Raw genomic sequence first — 24,603 nt, forward strand, 5'->3', positions numbered from 1 at the left:
ATATAAAAGTGTATATATATATATGTAAGTATATAATAAAATGGTTAGAAACTTTGTCAATCTGACAAGGAAGAACAGCATCTCTTCTTTTTTAATTACATGTTTCTGGTGTGTGAACCTGAGCATTATTTCCTGTGCTTGAGCCATTTTTATTTTTTCTAAGCTGTGTCTATTTTTCTTCTCTTCTCTTCTCTTCTCTTCTCTTCTCTTCTCTTCTCTTCTCTTCTCTTCTCTCTCTCTCTCTCTCTTTCTCTCTCTCTCTCTCTCTCTCTCTGTGTTTTTAGAATATTTGAAACCTTTCCTCTCTGTCTCTTTGAGTCTGCTAAAAGTAAAAGGTTGCTTGCTTACTCTCCCCTGCCTTTGTTGTCTTGTTGGCTACCTTGCTTGCAGTTTCACTCCCTGTATCAAGTTGTTCACAGACAGGCACCTAACTCTTACTTGGGCAAGCTACAGAACTTTTCTTCTTATTTGTGTCAGTAGAAACTCCCACACTTTTGAGTTATTTTTCTTTAATTTCTATTTTATTATTATTATTGTCATTGTTACTATTATTATTATCTAGTTTTCCTATGTATCCTGGGTTGGCTTAGAACTTGATACTTAGACTGGACTGGCCTCTAATTCTACCCAGTGCTCCTGCTTCTGTCTCTGAAATACTGGGATTATTGTTGTGTGCCTCTGTCACACAGCTTGGATAGCTTTGATACTGATATTGGTAATGATACTGATACCCTTTCATGTAGTTATTAACTTTTTGTTTTGGTAGAATTTCTTTTTCCCCTCCCCTCCCCTCCCCTCCCCTCCCCTCCCCTCCCCTCCCCTCATTTCTTTTGAGGTAGCATCTCACTATGTAGCTCTGACTGCCCTAGAACTCACTATGTAGACCAGGCTGGCCTCTGAATTCAGAGTTTCTCCTGCCTCTGCCTCCCAAGTGCTGGGATTAAAGGTGCATGCCACTATACCTAACAATTTTTTTCTTCAAATTTTTTGCTGTTAAAAAATTGCTGTCTTGGGTCTGGAGAGATGGTAGAGTGGTCCAGAGGTCCTGAGTTCAGTTCCCAGCAACCACTGTTGGCTCACAACTATTATAATGGGATCTGATGCCCTCTTCTGGTGTTCATAAAAATAGCATACTCATACATAAAATAAGTAAATAAAAATTTAAAAATAGCAGTCTTAAAATGATTTAAAGGAGTATTTATTGTGTGTATATGCATGGCACACTGCATGTGGAGGTCAGAGGTCCTCTCTACCTGTAAGAGTTGGCTTTCTACCAGGTGAGGTTTTGGGTACCAAACTATTTTGTTGGCTCCTGATTATCTTTTTATTGTTGACTTGTAGGACTTTTTGGTGATGGGAATCAAACCCATGGCTTCATACATCAGAGGCAAGTATTTTGCCAAATGAGCAAGGTCCCCAGCCCTTTCTTAATACATTCTGGATATGAATTCTTTGCCAGATCATTGACTTTCTCCCATTTTGAAACATGTTCTTCACATAGATTTTGATAAGCTGAAGGTTTTAGTTGTTGAGCTCTAATCAATCAGTTTTAACTGTGCTATGGTTTTGAGTTCTAATAAGCCTTTACCTACCCCCAAACCAGGAAAATATTTTTTTGTGTATTTTATGTAGAAGATTCCTAGCTATGTTCGTCAGGTTTCCTTTACTATACCAAACAAGTGAGATAACTAGGCAGTAAAGAATTAAGTTGCATTTGATTATACTTCAAGAAAGGAAACAAAATAATTATTAATGAATGTGTGGGCTGATATGTATTAATTTTTCTTTCTTGCCATCTGTATAGTTAGTGATGTGGTAGTAGCTATTGCTGTTGATCCTCTGGAGACAGTACTTGATGGCAATGGTGATGTGCTGTGGCTAGAAAGTGAGGGGATGGGAAGGGACTTTTTGGGGAAGCCTGCTTTTGGGGGACTACTCCAGTAATCTGAAAACCTCCCTCCCACTAGGCAGCACCTTTTAAAGCTTCCACTACCACTTGGGGATCACATAGGACTTTAGGCAACATTCAAAATCCAAAATGTAGTAGTAGTTTTTGGCAGAGATTTGATCCATTTCAAAATAAATGAATGTGTGTGCATGTGTGTGTTATGAAATAGCTTAAGATTCATGGAAAAAAAGGCTTCTTCATTTTGGCACCATTATTAGCTTTCCTGAACTGAGTCAGTTGTCTTTGTATCCTTCCCCTAAATCATTTGAACGTTATATGTGCATCTTTGTGACCTCTATTTATTTATTCATTCATCTATTTGTTCTATGAAGGAATAAGACTATCTTTATTACTGTGGCATTATATAGGTTTTGTTTTTTCTTGTAGCCCTGGCAAGCTTGGAATTTGCTATGTGAACTAGGCTAGCCTCAAACTCAGATATACCTCCCAATTAATAGGACTAAAGGCATGTACCACCATGTCTGATTATAGTGAGCATTAAAAACTTTAAAATTGGGGCTGGTGAGATGGCTCAGCAGGTAAGAGCACCCGACTGCTCTTCCAAAGGTCCTTAGTTCAAATCCCAGCAACCACATGGTGGCTCACAACCATCCTTAACAAGATCTGACTCCCTCTTCTGGTGTGTCTGAAGACAGCTACAGTGTACTTATATGTAATAAATAAATAAATCTTTAAAAAAAAAAACTTTAAAATTGCCTGAGGGTAGAGAAATGATCCAGCAGTTAAAGTTGCTCATTGCTCTTTTAGATACTTGGAGTTTGGTTCCCAGCACTCCCATCAGATGGCTCACAATGTCCTGTAACTGCCGATGCAGAGGATGCAAGGATGACCCCTTCAGGGACTCCTGCTCCCTAGGCACCTGCATGCCTGTGAGCTTGCTTCCTTCCTCCTTCCCTCCCTCCCTCTTTCCTTTCTCTCCCTCCCCACACCACACCCCACATAAACAGATAAAATTAATCATATAACGTGAATCCTCTTTAACATTTATTTTTATTGACATTCTAGTTTTCCATATACATTTTTTTTAGGGGGTGGGGGGAAGGTTGAGTCAGGGTTTCTCAGTATAGTCCTGACTGTCCTGGAACTCACTTTGTAGCTCAGACTAGCCTCAAACTCAGAAATCTACCTGCCTCTGCCTCTCAAGTGCTGGGATTTTACATTTATATTTACATATACATTTTAAAGTTAGTTTTGTCAGCAGTAAGTCTCTGGGTGCTCTGATCGTGGTTACCTTGATAAATCTGTACAGGTGTAACTGGCCCCTTAGTTAACAACACTGGATTCGGTAGCCAGTCTCTTCCATGGTTCCTAGTAATCCCTGCCTCCTGGTAATTTGTGCTCTTTTGTAGCCATTGTCCACATAGTAGTACCAGCATTGGTTTGTGTAGCAAGAATGCTGTTACTTTGATGATGGTTTATAAAAGCATGTCTTGTGTATTGGTTATGAGTTGTCATTCCAAGGACAGCCAGTACTACTAATTAGAAATGTCTGAAATTTTTCTTTGCTTGTTTGCTAGCAGGTTGCACTTCTGCAGTTTCATATGTTTAGAGAAGAAAGGAGACTCCTGGGTTAAGAGTTGAAAGATCTTCCATTCTTCCATTGACTGCAGACCTAAGTAATTTAGTTTGACTGCATCCTCATGGTTCTGAGTCCTTGGGGAGCTAACTTTGGCCCTTCACTCTACCACTGAGCTCTATGGCTAGCATTGTTCATGGATACTTTCTGTCTCCCCCTTTTCTATTTTCTTTCTTTAAGACAGTGTCTCAGGTGGCACAGATGGCCATGAGCTCAAAGTGATCTTCCGGCTTCAGCCTCCTGAGTTCTGGGATTACAGCTTCCCTCTTGTGGCTTTTTAAGCTCTATCTTGTAATTTTGTAGTGATGCTATAGGGGATACCTACTCACATGGGATGTGGATGCTCACAGCATTAACTGTATCCCTGACTATAAAAGACACTTACAGTGTGATTGTATTTAACATGTGCATGTTAAATTTGTATGTATAATTTGCATGTTTTTCCTTTTTTTTTTTTTTTTTTTGCTTCTACATGTTGCTTTTTTTTCTTTTTTTCTTTGAATAGATATCTTTTAAAGAGTTTAAGAGAGAAGATTTAAAGACCTTTGTAAATAATTACATATGTATTATTTCAGGTTTTCTTTATATCTTATATTTGAGTCATTTCTTATCAGCATTTAAGATCAGGCAGGCTGGCCTCTAGTCACTACACCCAAGGAAATATTCTTAAATGTTGTTATAAAATGCATGTTTTAGTGATGGTCTCTAAGCTTTTAAGTGATTATATAGTTTACTCTTATTTTTCTAGTTTGTGGGTTTTTGTTTTCGTTTTTTTTTTTTTTTGTTTGTTTTTTTTCTGGATGTGGGATTGTAGCTCAAAAGTCTTAAAGGTTTTTTGCTCCCTTCCTTTAGGTTTCCATTCAGTTTTTAACAATTTGATGTATATTTAGTATTTAGTTGGAGGTTTGCTGAACTTAAATTGTAATTGATACTCTCCAAATTTGGGACATTATAACCATTACTTAGAGAATGCCTTCCCTACCCAATTCACTTTTATTGTTCTTTCATGTTACATGCTGTCCTAAAGGTTGGTTGGTTGGTTGATTATTTATTTATTTTATTTTATTGTTTTTTGAGACAGGATTTTTCTGTATAGATAGCCCTGACTGTCCTGGAGCTCACTTTGTATACCAGACTGGCCTTGAATTCAGAGATCCACCTGCCTCTGCCTCCTGAATGGGTCACCACCACCGAGTTTATCTTCCCCTTTTAAACATTTATTTTTAATTACGTGTGTGATGAACATATGGCTTCTTGCAGAGGCAAAAGAGAGCTGGAGTTATAGGTGGTTGGGAGCCTTTGAGATGGTATTGGGTACTGAAGTTGGGTCCAAAAAGAGCAGCAGTACATAATCTGAGTCTTGAAATCTCATAGTCCCCTGTCTTCTTCTGAATATAATTGTGAGTACATTTAGTGGCTGGCTGATTGTCCACTTTGCAGACATTGCACTTGTGACACTGTACTTCATCGAGTGTGTAGGAAGGCCACCTGATCACGCTCATGTCTTTCCTGCAGTGGAGTTCAGCTTATGCTCCTCCAGCTTTAGTTGCTTTCCCCTGGGCTCCCTGAGATCTGAGTGTATGAAATTCAGGGGTCAGGGGTCAGTGAAGAACTTAAAGGGGTTTTTAAATTTTTATGCTGCTCTTTTAGCTCTGAACCTTTAACTTTTTTTTTTTTTTTTGAATTTTATCTTTTAATTTGCAACTATCATGTGAACTCCAGAACAAGAAGTTTTCTGCTTGAATCCCTGCTGTCCTGTACTGCTGTAAACTCTGGGATTACTCTTGGGAAAGGCTGTGTACATTTCTTTCTTTCTTTTTTTTTTTTTTTTTGGCTGTGTACATTTCAATCTCCCTCTCTCTTTCTCTTCTTCTAGAGCTCAAACCTCTAGAGCTCAAATCTCTACTGTTGTCTTGCTTAGGGTTGCTTTCTTCTGCCTTCAAATTTCCCTTAAAAATGTTTTTTCTAGTCTGCACCTCACAGGGGAAAGGCTAGTTTAGTGAGTTGGGTTGGTGCTCTATGACTGTATTCAGGGAACCATTCACACATTCATTTCAGCCAAAGGATATCTTGAAAAATGCTGCAGACTTTATGTACAGCATGCTCATGTGTTTTAAGAGTATGGTAAAACTAGCTTGGTCTAACATTCTTGGTCTGAGCAGGTAGTGTAGTAGTCCAGGCTCTCAGAGATGTGTGGCGAAAGGGGCAGCTGCATGTCTACAGTTGTCCTCACTGAGACACCACATACGCAGCAGTGTTGCACGGACTCATAGATGATAGTGGGAAAAATCATTTTTTAAAAAATGTTTACTTCTTTTGGTATTGTTACTCTGAGGAAAAATCACTAAAATGTAAATATTTGTCTGAGTGGCTTCTGTCTCAGACTTGATGGAGTGGTTGTATACTTATTTTTAAAATGGTTAGCTAGGACTAGCTCAAGTCCAGAGGACCTTTCATAAAATCTTTTGTGTACAGGGTTACTTGTACAAAGTTGTTTTTGGACCCTTCTAACTATGGATAGTAAAATATGTTTAAGAGGTAATGAAGTGAGTGAATTTTAGAGATGTTACATATGCTTTTTAATGGACTTATTGTTTTGTAGTGTTAGGACAGATATAAGGGAGATGTGGATCATCAAAATAAAGTTGTCAAACATTAAAGTTTGACAATTTTTAATTCTTTTAGATCATGGACAGTGATTACTTCATCGTTTTGAAGTAAATCAATTGTAAAAAAGTATAGTAAAACCTTTTGGGCTGGTGAGATGGCTCAGCGAGTAAGAGCACTGACTGCTCTTCTGAAGGTCCTGAGTTCAAATCCCAGCACCACATGGTGGCTCACAACCACCCATAACGAGACCTGACACCCTCTTCTGGCTCATGTGAAGACAGCTACAGTGTACTTATACATAATAATAAATCTTAAAAAAAACCTTTTAACATTTATTCACTTATTTTCTTTTGTGTGCATATGCGCATATATGTGGGGGATCAGGGGACAGGACAACTCATAGGAGTTCATTTTTTTTCCAGCCCATGGGTTCTGGGGATTTATTAAGCCATGTAGTGAAGTGTAATAAACATCCCTGGATTTCTGTATACCCATATGAAAATACAATACCATAGTTCAAACAGATCAGCCATTAGGCGCAGTTATAACTATTTTCAAAAGAAGATAGATAGGTAGTTTGTGTGTATCTCTGTGTGTATGTGTGCAGTCCACGATATCTATTCTATAGTTTAAACTTTGATCACACCTGTTAATCACACCTTTGCTATGCATTGTACAACTTTTGTTGTTCAGATAGCAGGCAAACTTCAAAGGCGATATAGTTATTTTCTCCATTTTAAAAAGTTTCTCTTTACATAAGTCACAATTAATACTCATTGTTTTGTAACTTGAATACTATAGCATGAGGTACTGTTAATAGGTGGATGTGGGAAGGGAGATAAAACTGTTATTTGGTTACTATATAATACTTATGTATTAAAATAAAGCAGAAATTCTCAGTTATTTCTGCAGCTAGTTATGTGGTTATGGTTATCTATAATTACCGTCTTCCACTGTCATTCCACAACCCCTGTTTTTGGCAGGTATTCTAGCTGTTTGTGGTTTCTTGTCTGGTGAGGTGACCCAATCTCATTCTTTAAGGGTCTGGGCAATTAGAAGTTCTTCTGGGGGCTGGTGAGATGGCTCAGTGGGTAAGAGCACCCGACTGCTCTTCCGAAGGTCCAGAGTTCAAATCCCAGCAACCACATGGTGGCTCACAACCATCCGTAACGAGATCTGGTGCCCTCTTCTGGAGTGTCTGAAGACAGCTACAGTGTACTTACATATAATAAATAAATAAATCTTAAAAAAAAAAAAAAAAAAAAAAAAAAAAAAAAAAGAAGTTCTTCTGGACTGTTTGACTGATTTTAATTATAGTACATGGAAATTGTACCTGCATCCTAGAGGAACTTCTGCATTCCAGACATCCCTTCTCCTAGTCTTCTTGTGCAGTAGCAAGCCAGTCACTCTAGTCAGTTGGTTGATTCATGGCATGAAGGCTAGGTGGTGGGGTGGCAGCCTCAGTTTACAGTTTGTGACACTATTGCAGCACCCCTTCCTTAGGAGCCAAGTGAGTGTCCTCCTGAACCCTCTCTCCCATCCCACCTTGTGTTTCAGGGATGCTAGGCAAGAGTTACCACTGAGCCCCTGTGATTAGGATCTAAGTTAACAGGAGTCTAAGATGTGAGAATAGGAAGAAAAATAGGAAGAACAAAAGATGAAAGAAATAATAACATCTATATACAGATAGAAATAAGCCAATAAAGGAAAATAAATAATGAAGAGAGAAATGTATGGTTTACTGGAGTAGTGTCCTTGAGAAGAAATGGTTAATTGAAGGGTTGGTTTTATTTGGAAGTGCTTACCCTTTCTTGTGTGAGGAGATATATGTGAGGATACATAATATGTATACACACATATATACATTATACACACACACACACATATATATATATATATATATACACACATACATACATACATACAGGCTGGTAGGTGATGTGAATCATATGTATCAGTGACTTAGGAAGCAAAGCTGGCAGTTAGATTGAAAGTGAAAACCTGGAATGGTTGTAGGTACATGCCTGGAATAAATAAATAACATGAGTGGACTAACAAACACAAACTAATATTCTTTTTTTTTTTGTACAAACTATTCTTATACTTCATTGTTCTCAAATTAAATGTATCTAACAGTGTTTAACTTACATTGATTGTTACTACCCTTGTAAAGTACAGGATAAATTTAGTGCAGAGGTATAGCTGTTAGCAATTGAGTTCTTTTTTTTTTTTTAAATAGAATTTTTTTGTTTGTTTGTTTGTTTCTTATTATGGATGGTTGTGAGCCACCATGTGGTTGCTGGGAATTGAACTCATGACCTCCGGAAGAGCAGTCATCGCTCTTATCCGCTGAGCCATCTCACCAGCCCAGCAATTGAGTTCTTATTCTAGATAAATCTGGTAGACATTGTGATTTTTGTGTGTGTGTGGGGGTGGGGTGGGGAGGTTTGTTTGCCTAAGGCAGACAATTACATTAGAGTTTTTATAAATTAATTTTAAATTAATGTTAAATGCTGAGGATAAGATATTTGCTCTTTCAGAACGGAAACTATTACTGAGCATCTTGCCACTGTCGTTTGTGCTTTGTCTCTGGGAGTTACATGAAGTGCGATTGGGAGGGAATGTTAGAGGTCAGGGTGTATATCTACACACCCCACCTCTTCCAATAAATGTAGTTTTCAAATAGTAGTTGTTCTTGAAACAGTGAGTGTGGGTTTTCTGAAAATACTTGACATTAACATAGTAAAATTCTGTTTACTAAACAACAGTAATGAATGCATTTACTATGTGTGAATCTGTAGATCAGATAGGTGGATTTAATTATGTGAGCTAGATTTGTCTAATTTCATCTGAACTGATGGACTCTTCGCGTACCTTGGCTACCTGGTAGGTTGGCTGGGGGACCTGCCTGTTCAGGAGTAGTCTTTCACATTGATGGTGGGGTTAGCTGGTTCTCTGCTGGAAGATAGAGGAGAAGTGGGGACAAGATTCCAAGAGTGAACAGAAACGTGAAAGATCATGTTGAGTCTGCACTTGGAGCTGTTTGGTGTCACCTGTTGCTGGCCAAGGCAAGTCTTGAGAGCAGACAAAATTCAAGATGTAGGAAAATCAGCTTCCATGTCTTATTTTTTTTTTCAATTTTTTATTAGATATTTTCTTCCTTTACATTTCAAATGCTATCCTGAAAGTCTCCTACACCCCCCTTTTTTGAAGATTTATTTTATTTATTGTTACATGTAAGAATACTGTAGCTGTCTTCAGATACATGGGAAGAGGGTGTTTGCTCTCATTACAGATTGTTGTGAACCACCATGTGGTTGCTAGGATTTGAACTCAGGACCTTTGGAAGAGCAGTCAGTGCTCTTAACCTCTTGAGCCATCTCTCCAGCCCCCAGCTTCCACATCTTAAAGGGAGACAACTGCATTGTTGCATTGAGAGGGGCATGAATGCCAGGAGGAGTAGATAGTTCCTATTTTACAATCCTTTAGTCACACAATTGTGACCTCACACAAATCTGTGTCTTATAATCTGTTTCCTAACCTGTAGAAATGACTAGAGTAATAGGACTTTCTGAAAGGTGATTGTTTTTTAAAAGAATTAAAGTGCGTATGGTGTAGTTTTCCTTAGGTAAGGCTTTGCTTTATGTTACCTGTAGTCAGCCATAGTCAGCCCAGAATACTGAATGAGAACTTAAGAAGTACTTCATAAATTCTAGATTTACGCTGCTCTCAGTAAGTAGCATGCTGAAACCTTGGCGTTTGTGTGAGAGCCTCTATCTAGCTTGTGTCTGGGGCCTGTCAGCACTCCAGAAGCATCTCAGTTACTAGATTGGCTTTTCTGACATGACATGTTCAGATGACACCTATTTCATTTGGTGATGGCTCAAAGTGCAAGAGCAGCAATGCACACCATTTTGTTATGCTTCCTTTAAGTGATGTGCTTGCTTTTTTGTTTGGCTTAGTAAGAAAAGAGAGAGAACCAATGCTAAGTTGCTAAGGATAATTTATTATCTCTGGTTGATAAGTCAATCATGTATATATAGGAAAATTATATATATATATATATATATATATATATACACACACACACATGCTCATATATACATATATATGTGTATGTATGTATATGGTCTGATATTGTGGTTTCAGGCATCTTCTAGGGATCGTTCAACTTACCACTTTCTTAGTGGAGAGGGGACTGTTGCAGTGTCTGGATGTATGCTAATAATGCTTAATGCATGGGAAGTGCCATTGTTACTCATTAATAAAAACTACTCTTGGTAGTTAATGATTTTTTTTTATTTTTATGTATATTGGTGTTTTGCCTGCATGTATGTTGGATCCCCTGGAACTGTAGTTACAGATAGTTGTGAGCTGCCATCTAGTTGCTGGGAATAACACCAGTCTCCTGGAAGAGCAGCAGCCAGTGAGTGCTCTTAACCACTGAGCCATCTCTCCAGTCTCCTTACTCTTGGACTTTTTATTTATGACTAAACTCTTTTTTTTTTAATTAGGTAATTTCCTCAATTACATTTCCAATGCTATCCAAAAAGTCCCCAATATACCCCCCCCCCAGTCTCCCACCCCCCCCCCCCCTTGGCCCTGGCATTCCCCTGTACTAGGGCATATAAAGTTGGCAAGTCCAATGGGCCTCTCTTTCCAGTGATGGCCTACTAGGCCATCTTTTGATACAAATGCAGCTAGAGACAAGAGCTCTGGGGTACTGGTTAGTTCCTAATAATGATCCACCTATGGGGTTGCAGTTCCCTTTAGCTCCTTGGGTACTTTCTCTAGCTCCTCCATTGGGGGCCCTGTGATCCATCCAATAGCTGACTGTGAGCATCCACTTCTGTGTTTGCTAGGCCTTGGCATTGTCTCACAAGAGACAGCTATATCTGGGTCCTTTCAGCAAAATCTTGCTAGTGTATGCAATGGTGTCAGCGTTTGGAAGCTGATTATGGGATGGATCCCTGGATATGGCAGTCTTTAGATGGTCCATCCTTTCTTCACAGCTCCAAACTTTATCTCTGTAACTCTTTCCATGGGTGTTTTGTTCCCAATTCTAAGAAGGGGCACAGTGTCCACATTTTGGTCTTCGTTCTTCTTGAGTTTCATGCGTTTAACAAATTGTATCTTATATCTTGGGTATCCTAAGTTTTTGGGCTAATATCCACTTATCAGTGAGTACATATTGTGTGAGTTCCTTTGTGAATATGTTACCTCACTCAGAATGATGCCCTCCAGATCCATCCATTTGCCTAGGAATTTCATAAATTCATTCCTTTTAATAGCTGAGTAGTACTCCATTGTGTAAATGTACCACATTTTCTGTATCCATTCCTCTGTTGAGGGGCATCTGGGTTCTTTCCAGCTTCTGGTTATTATAAATAAGGCTGCTATGAACATAGTGGAGCATGTGTCCTTCTTACCGGTTGGAACATCTTCTGGATATATGCCCAGGAGAGATGACTAAACTCTTACAATAATCCTGTGATACTTTATTATTCCCTTACATTTGAGAAGACATGATGCCTAAACTATTAAAGCAGTGGTTCTCAACCTTCCTAATGCCACTACCCTTTAATGCAGTTCCTCATGCTATATTGACCCCCCAACCATAAAATTATTTTTGTTGCTATTTTATAACTGTAGTTTTGCTACTGTTATGAATTGAAATATAAATATCTGTATTTTCTGGGCTTAGGTGACTCCAGTGAATGGGTCATTCCAACTCCAGAGGGGTTGTTACCCATCAGCTGAAAACTGCTCGACTAAATTGTTAATGTAAACTCTACATTTGAACTAAGTTGACAAACTCTTGCTTGCGCACACCCATACCCACCCACCCACACCTTTAAATACAATGTTCTTTTCTTTTCTTTTTCACCCCATGACAGGGTCTGCATGGCTGGCCTACAATTCAGAGATCTGCCTGTTTCTGCCTCCCGAGTGCTGGGATTTAAAGGCATGTGTTGGGCTGGAGAGATGGCTCAGCGGTTAAGAGCACAGACTGCTCTTCCAGAGGTCCTTCATTCAATTCCCAGCAATCACATGGTGGCTCACAACCATCTGTAATGGGGTTCGATGCACTCTTCTGGTGTGTCTGAAGACAGTGTATTAGTAAATCTTTAAAACAACAACAACAAAAACAGTTCTAAGCATGCATGTGCCATACTGTAGTATGTATTTTTGTGAAAGCTATTCTTTTTTTTTTTTTTTTTTTCGAGACAGGGTTTTTCTGTGTAGCCCTGGCTGTCCTGGAATTCACTTTGTAGACCAGGCTGGCCGATAACTCAGAAATCCACCTGCCTCTGCCTCCTGAGTGCTGGGATTAAAGGCGTGTGCCACCACGCCTGGCTGTGAAAGCTATTCTTAAAATTGATGATTATAAAGTCAAAATATTTATCACTGGACAATGTTGAAATGTTCAATTCGGCAGTATCAAATACTTAGCCAAGATTTAATTTTTATGTAAAAATAAGCAAACCTATTTTGCTAGCATGCAAATTTATTTTTTCTTTGATAAATGGTAAAAATTACATGAGAACACAAATTATTTTCAAATAAATTTCTTTATAATTAAATATTCAGAGGTTTGGCAAGATGGCTCAGTGGTTAAGAGCACTGCTCTGGTTGCTGGAAATTGAACTCAAGACCTCTGGAAGAGTCAAGGCTGCACTGAACTTGTGTGGTGTACAATGAGTTGGGTTTTATATTCATTATGCATCTGATTTTGGTCAATCTTGCTAGAGTTTACACAGCTCACATTCAATCACATGATCCCAAATGGGACTTAGGATCCACAATTTAAGAACCTAGCCTCTAACAAGAAACCAATTTTGTTAATTGTGATCTGTAGTTTTTCTAGTGTGTAATCTATCAGTAGTGGAAAAGATATTTTCAAACTTGTCTTATGAGACAAAGAAAATCAAAAACAGTCCCAGAATTTGAATGGTGTTTGTATCTGACCTAATCTGGGTTGATTAATTTTCATATTTAGTAGTTTACATAAGTTTGAATCATTTTGCTGGTGGCTTGAATCATAATCGTTTTAGGTTGGCTGCCATCTTAAGCTAGGCTGCCTGCTGGCCAGAGCCTTAGGGATCCTCAAATTCTCACTTCCCCAGCGCTAGGACCACTAAGGGTGCTTTCCTTTTGTAGGTTCTGGAGCTCAAACTAATGTCCTTATGCTTTCAGGGAGAGAGACTGACTCAGTCTCTCCAAGCTCTTCTTGCTTGGTCTGTTAAGAGTGTAGGCACTAGTCCAGCATGGTGTGCATCCCTAGCACTTGGGAAGCAGAGGCCCGTGGATCTCTGAGTTTGAGGCCAGCCTGGTTTACAGATTTCTAGGATAGCCAGGGCTATACAGAGAAACGCTGTCTGTAAAAACCAACAAAACAAAACAAAACAAAACAAAACAAAAAAACTGACACAAACACAAAGACTGCTTTTAGTCAGTATCCTTTCCCAATTTCCAAATTAGTGTTTATCTTTTAATCAGCATCCTTTCCTAATGTCCATATTAATGTTGTTTAGTAGTTTATTTTATATATTTTTTTGTTTTTCAAATTATACTCGCTATTATATACAGTAATTGATTGTGTGTCTCTGTGTTTTATTTTTTATCTTATTTTTTTATTTGAAGAGGTGGTCTCACTATGAAGTTGGCTGACCTACAACTCTTATATATGGACTTTGAATTCACAGAGCTAAGCCTGCCTCTGCCCTGAGAGTTCTGGGATTAATGTACTATTATGCTTAATAAGATACTTATTTTGTGGGGCTGGCGAGATGGCTCAGTGATTAAGAGTGCCAGTTCAAATCCCAGCAACCACATGGTGGCTCACAACCATCCATAACGAAATCTGATGCCCTCTTCTGGAGTGTCTGAGGATGGCTACAGTGTACTTACATATAATAAATAAATTAAAAAAAAAGATACTTGTTTTGTGTATGTGTGTGCATTTGTATAGTGAGACACTGTGCTTGGGAAGTTAGAGGACGGGTTGTGTATGTGTGTGCATTTGTATAGTGAGACACTGTGCTTGGGAAGTTAGAGGACAGGTTGTGGGAGTCAGTTCTCTCTGTTCGCCATGTGTGTCCTAGTGTCAAGCTTGATTTCAGGTGCCTTTACCTGCTGAGCCATCCATCTTACCCGGCCCTTGACATGTCTGTTTTGTTGTTTTGATTTGTAGTGGTGATGCTTGTTTTATAGGAAATGTCACCCATATATTCTTCATGTATCAAATATATGTTCATATAGTCATATAGTATACAAATATATAATATATTAGTATAACATTCATCTATTGTACACACATTTAAGCACAGATCACAGTGTGTTGGTTAATAACAATGTAACTTGTTCTTTTAAAAAAGTTTCTTACATTTATCTGTTTGTGTATATGAATCATGCATGTGGACATACATGAGGAGGTCAGAGGACAACTTGGTGGAAGTGGGTTCTGCTAACATGTCATCATCCTTGTCGCCAATAGCCTGTTAGCCTGTTTGTTTGTTTGTTTGTTTGTTTTCGAGACAGGGTTTCTCTTTGTAGCCTTGACTGTCCTAGAACTCACTCTGTAGACCAGACTGGCCTCGAACTTAGAAATCTGCCTGCTTCTGTTTCCCAAGTGCTGGGATTAAAGGCATGCGCCTCCATGCCTGTTGCCAACAGCCTTTATAAGTCATTTCATTGACCAGAAGTACATCAGTGTAATGGTTTTATACTATATTACAGCATTATTCCACAGTAATAATATTCTATAGTTCGTGAAAAATTTTCTCATTTTTACTATAAAGGTATTTTTTATTACTGTGAGAGACTTGGAAGAGAAGAATTTCTGGGTTTTGTGAGATGTGTTAAAAAAAAGTTTAAAACTATTATGCACTATCCCCATGCCTCCGTAAGAAAAGTTGGAGTTACATTTGAGGAGCTGACTCCTTGCTGGTTTTCGGCATGCTCTGCAGGACCTCCTGGATGTACAAGGCGAGCGAGCGCTCCTTGAGTTGCTGCTGCTCTTTACTCAGAAATGCCCTGCGCATCATTATCAGATTATGGTTAAAAGAGAGTTTAGGGATGGCTGAGTGCTCAAGTCTCTCATTCTTTGCTGACTTTCCAGTTGTAAGTCTTTCTGTGTTAGTTGCCATCTACTGCAAGATGAAGCTTCTCTTACACGGATTGGATGAGGCACTGATCTGCGGGTATAGCATTCTGTCATTAGGAGTCATCTTATTGCACCTCTTTAAGAGCTGACCTAGAGTATTCTCAATCTGGTGATTTTTCTAAGAGGGGATACTTCAGGTTGTCACACTTGAGTGGTAGCGATGTGAAAGTGCTACTGGTATTTAGTGGTCAAGGCCACTGCTAAACCCTGTAGCACACTGAACACTTGATCCCTGTGCAAAACAAGAAAACCTGAGCAGAAACCTCTGGAAAAGATGAATTAGATCTCTTTGAAACGTTCTTAAGTATAATTGTCTACTCAAGTGTTTAGTGATGGTTGGGTGGTAGATAATTTGTAGTTGTAATCACTGAGTACCAGTCTGTCTTAATTATTATTCCTATAATTTTGTATCATTTATTTTCTCATTTGTTTTTACATATCTCCTTACATTTTTTTTTTTTTGTAGTTACTTCCCACCTATGGTGTCTTTGTCAGTGAAATGAGTTTCTTACAGACAGCAAACAGCTGGCTTCTGCTTTTGAATTTGTTCAGCTATCCCGTGTCTCAATCACAGATTTAAGACAATGATTACATTTATGACTGTTACTGAAATTTTTTTCCCTTCATTTTAGGGGCTTGTTGGTTTACTAAGTTAATGGTGACACAGACAGAGAAGATGAAAGAATGAGAATTTTGTGGAGTAGGAGGAATTTTGGAGACTACTGATTATTAGTTCAAGTCACTTAATTTTTCCATGTCATTGATAGTATCCATATGTCAATATTAAGGAGGCCATTGTGTGCGTGGACATTATATTCAGAGAAGTAACTTGGTCTGTTGCCTTCATTGTTTTAAGGGTTAGTAACAAAGCTTGGCGCCTTGGGAGGGAAATTTCTATAGTCAAAAAGAGTAAAGTAGATGGAATTAAGCACTGGTTGTTGTTTTGTTTTGTTTTTTGGTTTTTTGAGACAGGGTTTCTCTGTGTAGCCCTGGCTGTCCTGGAACTCACTTTGTAGACCAGGCTGGCCTCGAACTCAGAAATCCGCCTGCCTCTGCCTCCTGAGTGCTGGGATTAAAGGCATGTGCCACCACGCCCGGCCACTGGTAGACTGTTAATATTTAGAGGTATTGAGTGGCACACGTTTCATGGGGAGATGCAACACACACATCTACATATATCACCCCACATGGAGAGGCCACAACAGAACAAAGTATGGATACCACTGAAGTCCACCTTGGTGAACCACTGAATTTTATTAGAGTTACTTAGAAGAGCAGAAGTGACTCAAGGACAGCTGTATCATCAAAAACCACCCAACTTGGGTGACAGCTTGTAAAAGCTAGGAACCTGGAGCATACCGCATAAGCCTCGCTCAGTTTGTCAACTCTTTTTTTTTTTTTTTTTTTTTTTTTTTTTTTTTTTTTTTTTTTTTTTGGTTTTTCGAGACAGGGTTTCTCTGTGTAGTCCTGGTTGTCCTGGAACTCACTCTGTAGACCAGGCTGTCCTCGAACTCAGAAATTCGCCTGCCTCTGCCTCCCAAGTGCTGGGATTAAAGGCATGTGCCACCACGTCCAGCAGTTTGTCAACTCTTGAGAGTAACTCTCAGTAGTCTTTATTGCTCACTCTGGGAGGGAGGGGACTAGTGAAGCTGGTCAGTTTCAGGGACTTCCTGAAACTAATTTGAGTTGTTTACCTTTTACATTAAGGAGATTGTGATGGAATGTTTTATTCTCAGTGTTCTAATCTCAGACAAAGCTGCTATACAAAAAGATGGGTGTACCTAGATATTTAATTTGATGATGGGAGGCTGAGGAAGTTTCTGTTTGAGCTTCCATATTTTCAGTGAAGTAGTCTACCAAGAGAAGAGGTGCCTGAGATTTTATAGTAGAGAAGTTCAGTCATTTTATTGTAATTAGACATTGAGTTGAATACTGATTAGAGATATAAAAGGATTTCAATAAATGAGAAATATTACCACTGCTTATATAAAACATACTACTTGTGAAGAGATTTTGCTGGAATACTTTTTGCATTGCTGGGTAGAAACTGATTTAGTTGAGATGTTCCAGGGCTGGGACTTTATGGAGCAAGTTAAACTTTACTTGTTATTTGTTTGTTTTTAAGACTGGGTCTTAATGAGTAGTAGTCTTGGTTGTTCTGGAGCTCACTATGTAGACCCAGCTGGCCTCAAACTTAGAGATCCACTGCTTCCTTCTGCTGGGACCAAAGGTATGTGCCACCATGCCTGGCTTTTTTTTGGGGTGGGGGGTGAAAAAGATTAACACAAGATATGACATCTGCTTTTTAAAAAAAAATAACATTAACAAAACAAACTCAAAAATTGCTCAGTTTTCTAAAAGAACTATTGAAACTGAGTCATTTTTTAGTGTCTTCAGATTCCTTCCAGAATCCTCTTGGATTCCAGAATCTGCAGCTGTTCAGGTCCCATACATAAAACGAGTAAGTATATGTACATTTTCTTTTACACTTTTATCATCTCTAGATGATTTGTGCTTCCTAAGAAAATGTATGGATAAAGTAAAAAGTTGTTAAGCTGTATTGCTTTGAAGATAATGGTTATAAGTCTGCACACTGAGCACAAAAGTAAAACAGAACATTCTTGCTCTATATTTAATTGAGCCACAAATGTGCACCAATACAACTGTATTTTATTAGTACACATAAGAGTCATGAAATGAACATATTTGGGGTTAATAGGATTAATTAATTAAAACCAATTGGTTGTGTAGTGGTGATTTTCCGTCTTCACCAGACATGGCATTGCACATACTACTGACCTGAGGAATAATCATCATTCAGCACATGAGTGATGTTAGCACTCTCACTAGAATTATTAAGGACTTTGACAATGCCTGTGCTGTTTGAGTCTGATGCTGAGTTACTGAGTACACTGTTGAAACAGCCTTTAGTTTTAACAGTTGAAATAGAAATAAATGTTGCTGTAAGGTTATGTATTTAACTGAGAATAGTTTTTATCTGTTTTCAGTTGGAAGTTTCTCTTACTAGATTTTTCCATTGTCCTTGACAAGAATAAGCCTAATTTCTCATTTTGTTTAATTGCTGTATGGATTGTCTTTAATGAGTGTGCCACCTGCTGGTTCTCAGAAGACTGCAGTTTGGAGTCTTTCCAACTCTATAGTCCTGATTCTGCCTTAAATCTGAAGGTGAAGTCCCTGGAGAGAAAACAGCTCTTTATAAATACGACCATGTAGGGATCCTAGTAGTAGCCTTGTTTTGATTCTGTGTCAGTAAACTCGATGAAACATTGTGAATTATTACAAAGAATCATGAGAATGTCAAGATTTATTTCTAACTAGATCATCTGAAAAAAAATGTTCTATAGTCTTGCTCTTGATTTCTCTCAGTGCTATTTTTCTGTTTCATACAATGAAAAGGTCTTACATATGTTTTGACTCAAGAATTAATGGTTAAATTTATTTTTTTCCCTCTTCTTCTTAGGACTGTTAGTATGCATGCTTCTTTTAGATAGTAGGGTGTTCAGCCCTAAATGGAATGTACCTATCATACTTCTACCCATAAGGCTTAGGGATCTTTGAGGAAGGGGGGGGGCAGAAAGATTTCAAGAGTGTAGTGGCTATTCCTGGTTGTCAACTTGACTATATCTGGAATGAACTACAGTCAAGAATTGGAAAGCTCTCACCTGTGAGCTAATTTGGAGGCTGGGAGATACAAGTTTCTGACTTGGTTCTTGGTTCTTGGAGTCCTTGAGGCATAGTGGCTATGAATCCCAGATGGTTAAGACAGGGAGATCTCTGAGTTCAAGGTCATTTGGGACAAAGCAAGCTGGAGACCTATACAAGGACATTGGAAGAAGGAAGATCCTATCTCTCTTCTTAGCCGGCTTGCCTTGTAGGACTGAGCAACTGCTAGATCCTTGGACTTCCATTCATAGCTGCTGCTGACCATTTTTGGGGACTTGGATTGCAGACTGTAAATGATCAACACATTCCCTTTCTATATAGAGACTACCCATAAGTTCTGTGACTCTAAAGAACCCTAATACAGAAGTTGGTACCAGGAGTGGTTCTAAAGGAGCAGAAGATGAATTTTTTAAGAATCTGGAGTTAGTTAATAATTCACCAGCACCTTCAACTACTGAAACCTCTTCAGATACTCTTTCTCCTGGGAGCTTGGAGAATATTGAAGACACATGGTTGAAACTATATTTCAAGCTTAAAGAAGCTAATGCCTTTGATTATCTTGATGAATTAGGTGATTCTGTGTACAAAACTTTCTACAAGATGGGGAAAAAATCAGAAAATGATTTTGCTGACTTGTCACTCTTAGGATGAAGGAAAAGAAGGGGCTGTATGATAAAATCGAATGGCTCCAGATGCAAGCAAACAGTCTAGAAGTTGCTAAGTGTGTCCTTGAAGAGAGTCTTCTCTCCAGCAGCCATTGAGCTCAAGTTGCAGAAAATCACACTGAAGCCCTCATTATAAGGTTGGCTGAACTACAGTTAAAATTCAAGTCTCAGCCTCAGAGGGTGTCAGCAGTTAAAGTAAGGGCACTAACTGGCAAAGAATGAAGTCCTATAACTTGGGATGGGGTGTGTGGGAAGACCCATTTGGAGCTGAGAATTTTGAATCTTTAGATTCTCAAGGGTTTGCCCCATCTGAGGAAGTAGTACCCTCAGCCTCGCCCCTTGAAATAATGCCTTCCCCACATAAGGAAATTAATCCCTCAGAGTCTGATAAACCAGCAGTGAAGAAAATGCTGAAGAAAATGCCAGACAAGACAATATTGATGTTTCTCAAGGCCCACCAATAGTTTCTTCTAGACCTGTAATCAGACTCAGGGCAAAACAGGCCCCTAGTGGGGAGGTAGAAAGTGTAGTCCAGGAGGAAATGTGCTACACTACTAAGGAACTTAATGAATTTGCTAATTCATTCAAGCAGAAGTCTGGGGAATATGTGTGGGAATGAATTTTAAGGGTGTGGGATAATGGTGGAAGGAACATAAAACTAGATTAGGCTGAGTTTATTGACATGGGCCCTCTGAGTGGAAATTCTAAGTTTAATATGGAAGCTCACACAGTTAAAAAAGGAATCAGAAGTTTGTTTGAATGTTTGGCTGAAGTGTTTATCAAAAGATGGCCTACTGAAAAGGAGTTGGAGATGGCTGATATCCTTTGGCTTTGTGTTGAGGAAGAGATTTTAAGGCTCAGGGAAATTTCAATGCTAGAGTGGATACGTTGTGTAAAATCTAATCCTCCACAATGGGAAGGCCCAGAAGATATGTCCTTCACCAGCCCTATAAGACGAAAACTGGTGAGATGGGCACCAGCACATTTGAAGAGTTTTGTTCTTGCCCTTTTCCTTGTGCCAAACCTTAGGGTTGGAGATGCTGCTGCTCAATTAGATGAATTAAATTCATTCGGTTTAATTGGGCCCTGAGGTAACAAGGGCCAGGTGGCAGCATTGAATTGTCAGAGACAAGGTGATTGTAGTTATTATAATGGACAGTGTAGACAAAACAATGTTTATAATGACATACCCCATAATGGTCAGCACAGGAGAGGTGAAATTTATAATGGCATGACTCCTTCGAACATTTGGTACTGGCTAATCAGTCAGTGTTTCCAGGCATAAAATAGATAGGAAGCCTACTGCATATATGTTTGATCTGTATAAGCAGAAAATTTTCTCAAACAAATGAAAGAAAGGCTACATTGGATCGTGGCAAAAGGCAATCTCAGCCAGTGAACCAATTTCCAGATTTGAGCCAGTTTGCAGACCCAGAAGAACCCTTTGAGTGAAGGGGTGGCCAGGTTCCTCTGAGAAAGGATCTTGATAAGGTAGCTAAAAGTTTTGTTGTTAGCCTTTCTCCAATTCTTCCCCAGAGGGACCTATAGCCTTTTACAAGGGTAACTATACACTGGGGGAAAGGAAATAATCAGACTTTCCGGGGGTCTGTTGGATACTGGTTCTGAGTTAACACTGATCCCAGGAGATCCCAAGAAACATTGTGGTCCTCCAGTTAAAGTAGGAGCTTATGGAGGACAGGTGATTAATGGAGTTTTGACTGATATCTGACTCATAGTAGGTCAACTAGGTCTCTGAACACATCCTATGGTCATTCCCCCAGTTCCAGAATGTATTGGGATAGATATATCCCAATTGGCAGAAATTGGCAGAATTCTCACATTGGTTCCCTGATCTGTGGAGTGAGGGCTATTATGGTTGGAAAGGCTAAATGGAAGGAAGCCTTTAGAGCTGCCTCTGCCAAAGAAAATAGTGAATCAAAAACAGTATCGTATTCCTGGAGGAATTGCAGAAATTACTGCTACTATCAAGGACTTAAGATGCAGGGTTGGTGGTTCCCACCACTTGTCCCTTTAACTCTCCTATTTGGCCAGTGCAAAAGACAGATGGATCATCGAGAATACAGTTGACTATCAAAAACTAAATCAGGTAGTAACTCCAATTGCAACTGCAGTACCAGATGTAGTTTTGTTACTTGAGCAAATTAACACATCTCCTTGTACTTGGTATGCAACTATTGATCTAGCAAATGCCTTCTTCTCAGTACCTGTCCATAAGGACTACCAGAAGCAATTTGCTTTCAGTTGGCAAGGCCAGCAATATACCTTCACAGTTTTCCCTCAAGGATATATTATCTCCCCTGCCCTGTGTCATAACTTAGTTAGAAGGGATCTTGTCTCTTCCACAAAATTGGTGCATTATGTTGATGACTTTATGCTGATTGGACCAAGTGAGCAGGAAGTAGCAACTACTTTGGACTCTTTGGTAACACATATGGGTATCAGAGAATGGGAAATAAATCCAACCAAAATTCAAGGACCATCTACCTCAGTGAAATTCTTAGGAGTCCAGTGGTATGGGGCATGCAGAGATATTCCTTCTAAGGTGAAAGATAAGTTATTTTGCCTGGCCCCTCCCACCACCAAGAAAGAAGCACAGTATTTAGTGGGTCTACTTGGATTCTGGAGACAGCACATTCCTCACTTGGGTGTGTTACTCAGGCCTATTTACCAAGTGACTCGGAAAGCTGCTAGCTTTGTGTGGGGCCTAGAACAGGAGAAGGCTCTTCAGCAGGTCCAGGCTGCTGTGCTATCTGCTCTGCCACTTAAACCATATGACCCAGCAGACCCGATGGTACTTGAGGTGTTGGTGGCAGATAGAGATGCTGTTTGGAGCCTCTGGCAGGCCCCTGTAGGTGGATCACAGAAGAGACCTTTGGGATTTTGGAGCAAAGCTCTACTACCATCATCTGCAGACAACTATTCACCCTTTGAAAAACAGCTCTTGGCCTGCTATTGGGCCTTAGTGGAAACTGAACGTTTGACAGTAGTACACCAACTTACTATGTGACCTGAACTACCCATCATGAGCTGGGTGTTACCAGACCCTCCAAGTGATAAAGTAGGACATGCACAGCAGCAGTCTATTATCAAATGAAAGTGGTATATACGTGATTGGGCCCAAGCAGGTCCTGAAGGCACAAACAAGTTACATGAAGAAGTTGCTCTAAATGCCTATGGTTTCTCCTCCTGTTACAATGCTATCTACTATCAAGCATGTGCCTATGGCCTCATGGGGTGTTCCCTATGACTGGCTGACTGCAGAGAAGAAGACTAGGACAGGGTTTACTGATGACTCTGTACGTTATGCAGGCACCACCCAGAAGTGGACAGCTGCAGCATTACAACCCCTTTCTGGGACAACCTTGAAAGACACAGGTGAAGGGAAATCTTCGCAGTGGGCAGAACTTCTAGCAGTACACATGGTATTACAATTTGTTTGGAAGAAGAAATGGCCAGATGTACGATTGTTTACTGACTCATGGGCTGTAGTCAATGGATTGGCTGGATGGTCAGGGACTTGGAAAGAACACAATTGGAAAATTGGTGAGAAAGACATCTGGGGAAGAAGAATGTGGATAGATCTCTTCAAGTGGGCAAAAGATGTGAAGATATTTGTGTCCCATGTTAATGCTTATCAAAAGGTGACTTCAGCTGAGGAGGAGTTCAGTAACCAAATGGATAGGATGACCCGTTCTGTGGTCAGTCAGCCTCTTCCCCAGCCATCCTTGACATTGCTCAGTGGGCACATGAACAAAGTGGCCATGGTGGCTGAGATGGAGGTTATATTTGGGCTCAACAACACAGACTTCCACTCACATTGCTTCCTTTCTTCTCACTTTCTTTTTATTTACCTTGTGATTAGACATTGTCTTCCAAAAAAAACTTTTTTTTTTTTAAATATCCCTTCTCACATTGACAGCACATATACTAAACTTGGAATGATACAGAAAATACTAGCATGGCTCCGTGCAAGGATGACAAGCAAATTTGTGAGGCCTTCCATATTTGTAAATAAATAAAAAAAATATCATCCAACCAAGTTCAAGGAAGTATTTGCTGAGGTCATTTTGTGTGTTTTCGCTAAAGTAATTGCCACTATGTGTCAGCCTCTGTCTTCAGAAGCCTTCTTGATCCCAGGTGTTTGTATCTGTTATGCTCCTTGACACTTTTTCTGCATTTCTCCCCCATCAATATATTTATTTCCTCAAGGTTCAGACTTGGAATCTCAGCTCATCTTACACCCTCCTCCTCCTCCTCTTTTGAGACAGTCTTACTCCTGGCTGGCCTAGAGTTTGCTGCATAGACAAGGCTGTTGACTCTGACCTTGTGACAGTCCTACTCTGTCACCTAAGTACTGATATTATGGGTGTGTGCCACCGTGCTGGAGCTCACATGACCTGTCCTCCCTCTGTCTCTTCTTCCTTGTTTCTCTCTCATCTGTCTTTCCTCTTTTCCTTCTTGTGTGCATGCAGGTGTGTATGTGTTTATGCAGATGTGTTTTGATTGTTAGTGTGCATTTAGGAACATGTGGAGGTCAGCCTTAGGTATTGTTTTTCAGGAGCCCATATTTCTTGCTTTTTAGGTAGTGAATCTCAGGGATTTTTCCAATCCCTGGTTCTAGGATTGATTACAAGTGTGTACCACCACATCTGGCTTTTTAATTTTCAATTAATTAATTTTAAACTTTTTATTGGTTCTTTGTGAATTTCACATCATATACACCAATTCCACTCAGTTCCCCCTCCCCTCATATCCACCCTTTATCTTTTCAGCCTGCCCCCAACAGAGAAAAATAATTTGTTGTGGAAGTGGTAGTGTGTCAGTGTGTCCCCGGTGTATCCTTTTGTCCACACTTCTTTGCTTGCAAATGTTCATTGCAATGACTCCTTGGTCTGGTTCAAAGCCCCTGGCT

The 24,603-nt window shown here is 39.5% G+C and overlaps 1 protein-coding gene and 1 non-coding gene across 5 annotated transcripts in view; both read left to right on the plus strand.

Annotated features, from left to right (window-relative positions):
* The window catches only part of Pds5b (PDS5 cohesin associated factor B), a 134,834-nt gene that overhangs the window by 8,461 nt on the left and 101,770 nt on the right, over positions 1 to 24,603 (plus strand). The window lies entirely within an intron of this gene.
* LOC115031148 (U6 spliceosomal RNA) lies at positions 23,595 to 23,700 on the plus strand. Its single transcript, XR_003836773.1, has one exon. It is a non-coding gene; the product is annotated as a U6 spliceosomal RNA (small nuclear RNA).

Source organism: Mus caroli, unplaced genomic scaffold, assembly GCF_978045245.1.
Source record: "Mus caroli unplaced genomic scaffold, Mus_caroli_1 scaffold_4, whole genome shotgun sequence".
Taxonomy (NCBI): Eukaryota; Metazoa; Chordata; class Mammalia; order Rodentia; family Muridae; genus Mus; species Mus caroli.